At 42.2% G+C, this 4,726-nt stretch overlaps 1 protein-coding gene across 1 annotated transcript in view; it reads left to right on the top strand.

Annotated features, from left to right (window-relative positions):
* The window catches only part of Adcy10 (adenylate cyclase 10), a 90,358-nt gene that overhangs the window by 16,527 nt on the left and 69,105 nt on the right, over positions 1 to 4,726 (top strand). The window lies entirely within an intron of this gene.

Genomic DNA, 4,726 nt, shown 5'->3' on the forward strand with positions numbered 1-4,726 from the left:
TGTGTGTGTGTGTGTGTGTGTGTGTGTGTGTGTGTGTGTGTGTGTGTGTTCTGCTCCTGCTTCCCTCATGGACAGGTCCAGCCTGCTGCCCATGTTCCGTCTCCTCCTTTCTTTCCCCGCTCTGAGCCCTTCCAGATGCCTCTGGCCATTCTCTCATATCTTCAATAAAAACTGTTTCCTTAATCATACCATGGAACAGTTATGTGGTCAGTTTAAATACTCTGAGGCCTTAGCCCTAGCCTCGGATCTTTGTTGTTATCGATTTGTTATTTTGGTCTTAGAAATTGAACCCAGGTCCACTTACATGCTAAATTCACTTTTTGCCACTGAGCCATGTCCCCATTCCCAGATTTTATTCTTATTTTTAAAACACCTCTAGTCTCTAAAATATTCATTTTAGAGGTCTCTATACATTTTAAAGTTTGCTCATTAAACAGGCTAATGTTTCCCTTAGTTCTTAAAAAATACAAAGAAATGTTTGTGGTTTCTCTACTTTTCCTCAGATGGGCAGTTTCTGGTTGAAATTACCAGCCAGTTCTTTCCTGATGACTGGGAACAAACCCAAAATTAGCAGCCATGTTTCTGATTGTTTTCTCCTGTGTCACCTATTCCAGGAACGTGGCTTGCTTGGCTCTAAGACTCTGCCAATGGCCAGCACTGCTCTCTTTCTCCTCTTTGTATTTCTTCTTTATGTTTTGTTATGTTCTGAGACAAAAAACAGAAAGAATCCCATAAAAACACAAACCCAGAAGCCATAATATACAAAACTTGCAGGGTAAATAAATATACATTTACTTGTGTGTGTGTGTGTGTGTGTGTGTGTATATATTACATAAATATATATATATATATATACTTGTATATATATTTTATTGTAGGATATATATATACATATATATATTAGGATATACATATATTCATTCTAGTAAGTGAATATCTGTAAATTAGCTGGGCAGTAGTGGTATACATCTTTAATCCCAGCACTCAAGAGGCAGAGGTACATGGATCTCTGAGTGCAAGGCCAGCCTGGTCTATAGAGCAAGTTCCAGGACAGCCAGGGCTATGTAGAGAAACTCAGTTTTGAAAAACCAAATAAATAAGCAGATAATAAAATAAAATAAATAAATTCTAAAAATAAAGCTGTTATGACATTGAGCCAAAGACCCTCCAAAGGTTCCCTTGAGATCTTCTTTCTGTTAGCCATCTACAGCTGGCCATATGGACAAACCTCCTCATCCCCATAGCCACTGTGTAAGTGTGCACTCCCACCAGCGGTGGATAAGTGTTCCCCTGCTCCACACCTCCACCAGCATGAACTGCCAATGACTTTACTGCTCTTGGCCCTTCTGACCAGTGTAAGTTGAAATCTTCACGTAGATGTGACTTGCATTTCCCTGGTGGCTGCGGGTTCTGAGCATTTCTTTAAGTGCTTTTCAGGCATTGGAGTTTCCTCTTTTGTGAACTCTCTGTTTACATCTGTACATTTTATTAGATTATCATTTGTTTTCTTCATATCCAGTGGGGTGTTTTTTAGTTTTTTTTAAATAGATGTTTTGGATACTAGCCCTCTATTGTATATGTAATTGGTAAAAATCTTTTCCCATTCTGGAGGCTGCCACTTTGTCCAAATGACAGCATCCTTTGCCATGCGGAAGCTTTGCAGTTTCATGAAGTCCCATTTGTTGATCTTAGTGTCTGTGTTAACAGTGCTCTATTCAAAAAGTCATTTCCTGTGTCAGTGAGTTCAAGGTTATTCACCGATTTCTCTTCTATAAGATTCAGTGTATCTGGTCTTATGTAGGGTCTTTCATCCATTTGGGGTTGAGTTCTGTGTAGGGCGATAAGGATGGATCTAACTGCAACCATCCAGTTTGACCAGCACCATTTGTTGTAGATGCTGTCTTTTTTCCAGTGTGTATTTCTGGCTTCTTTATGAAAAATCAGGTGTCCATAGGTGTGTTGATTTATATCTGGGTCTTCAATTCTATTCCATTAATCATGATGTCTGTTTTTATGCCAATATCATGCTGTTTTTACTACAGTAGCTCTGTAGGACTATTGAGTTTAGAATTGGTGATGATCCAACGGTTCTTTTATGATTCAGGATTGTTTTAGCTATCCTGTAAGGTTTTGTTTGTTTTTTGTTGTTGTTTGTTTGTTTGTGTTGTGGGTGTGTATGTGTGTGTTACTGTGTGAAACTGGAAATTATCCTTTCCAGATGTCTGAATTGTGTCTGAGCTTTGCTCTCCCCTCTACTGGATTCTGTTGGTGAGGCTTGTCTCTGAGGTTCCTGTGCAAGTTTTTCACTTCCAGATTTCCCTCAGTTTGGGTTTTCTTATTAATTCTATTTCCACTATCAGGTCTTGAACTATTTTATTCATTTCCTTCTAATGTTTGTGTTTTCATAGATTTCTTTAGTGGAAGAATTATGGTGGAGTTTTGATGGGGATTGTGTTGAATCTGTAGATTGCTTTTGTTAGGATGACCATTTTACTATGTTAATCCTACCAATCCATGAGCATAGGAGAGCCATCTTCTGATGTCTTCAATTTCTTTCTTCAATGCCTCAAAGTTTTTATCATACAAGTTTTTCTCTTGCTTGAGTAGTGTTACCCCAAGATATCATTCACGTGTGTGTGTATGTGTGTGTGTGTGTGTGTGTGTGTAGTGTTTCTCTGATTTATTTCTCAGCTCATTTGTCATTTGTACATAGAAGGGCTACTGATTTTTATGAGTTAATTTTGAATCCTGCTACTTTGCTGAGAGTGTTTATCAGCTGTAGGAGTTCCCTGGTGAATTGTTAGGGGCACTTATGTATAACATCCTGTCAACTGCAATTAACAGTACTTTGACTTCTTCCTTTCCAATTTGTATCCCCTTGCTCTCCTTCATTTGTCTTACTGCTCTAGTTAAGATATCAAGTACTATACTGAATAGGTATTTAAAGAGTGGGCAACTTGTTCCTGAGTGTAGTGGAATTGCTTTGGGTCTCTCCATTTAAGTTGATGTATCATATCATAAAATCTAAGATCTTTAGATTGTACTTCAGCTATATTATATTTCTCAGAGCCTGTTACAGTAAGGTTACTGGGCTCTGGTAGGTACATATTATCCTAACTATTCTTTTTTTTTTTTTTTTTTGGTTTTTCGAGACAGGGTTTCTCTGTATAGCTCTGGCTGTCCTGGTACTCACTTGGTAGACCAGGCTGGCCTCGAACTCAGAAATCCGCCTGCCTCTGCCTCCCGAGTGCTGGGATTAAAGGCCTGTGCCACCAGGCCCGGCTATCCTAACTATTCTTGACTGTGGTTTTATGCTGTCGTGTAAGCATCTGGATTTGGGATGATGGTAGTTCTGGGTACTAATATCTGGTCTTGTCTTTGTAGGGTGGGTGTTTTGTTCTTGGGTTCCTGTTGGCCTCTCTGGTGTGGTGGGTGTGAGCTGCTTGGTAGGGACTGCAACTGGGTTCTTGCTAGCTGTGGCCACTGGGGGTTCCTGGTAAAGTGTGTTCGTTCGTAGGTATTAGGAATTGTAACTTAGGGATGGGGATGAGCTAGAAGGAAGGGATGGGGGTAGGGAGGGCACAGGAAGAAGAAAACAGCGCATTCCACTAGGATCTGCTTAGTCCCCTGGGATTGGGGGCAGAGAGCACAAGGAAAGGCCACAGCAGGTGTTCTGTTACAGAGCTGAGGATGAGACTGGGGGATTGGAAGCAGAGAGGGAGGGGAGAGAATGGGTGAGATGGGGGTGGGGGGGTGGGGGTGGAATTGGAGGAGAGGTTGAAGGGTGAAGATTCTCAGTTTAGTCTACTTGTTTTCCTGTCCTGTGTGGCAGGCGGGTTAGTGCCTGCTGGACCTGAAGGCACCGTTGGGTGTTTGGGTTTGGCTTGGTTTTGGTTTTGGTTTTTGAGGAAGGATCTTACTCTGTAGCCAGGCTGGCTGGGAACTCAGTGATGAGCCTCCCGCCTCAGTTACCACCGCCCACCACCACTGGAATGCTGTGACTGTGATTGCAGGCATAGCCCTCTAGGCTCAGCTAGAGCTTTGTTTAACCTCACTCGAGTCTGAGCACCTGCTGTCCACCCCTGAAGGAAGATCTTAGTCAAGACTAATTTGCTTAGAGCCAACTGGCAGCAAAAGAAGTGCCAGCTTAGCGCCCCCCCTTACAACTCAGGCCTTTCAGCACTCCAACTGTCACCCACCCTTCAGAGCTTTCTCACTCTCTGTTTGACATTATACCTTAATTTACTTAACCTCTTGCCTATAGATAATGACCTGATACCCACACACAAATATGTGCCCACGAAAACTCACATTGGTGTTTACTTTTTATAAGGGACAAAAGATAACAGGCCCAAAGAGGATGAAGAACAGAGAAACAAAAGGACATGGAATATGGCTAGACTGACCAAGGCTACTCCCTGGTGGGGTTTACCTTTTCCTGGAAGTAGACAGGTCCATTGCTGTTCTTCATAGCCTGCTCTTTTGTGTAGCTGTTCAGGATGGGGTGGAAATCCAGTCACAGTTTTCCTTCCATATCGAAAAATAATCCTACAGGCAGAGGCAAACAGATCTCTATGAGTTAGAGGCCAGCCTGGTGTTCATAGTGCGTTGAGGGCTAGGGGGAATATGTAGTGAGACCCTCTCTCAAAACAATGAAGGAAGCCGGGCATGGTGGCGCACGCCTTTAATCCCAGCACTTGGGAGGCAGAGGCAGGTGGATTTCTGA

Source organism: Mus pahari, chromosome 5 (assembly GCF_900095145.1).
Source record: "Mus pahari chromosome 5, PAHARI_EIJ_v1.1, whole genome shotgun sequence".
Taxonomy (NCBI): domain Eukaryota; kingdom Metazoa; phylum Chordata; class Mammalia; order Rodentia; family Muridae; genus Mus; species Mus pahari.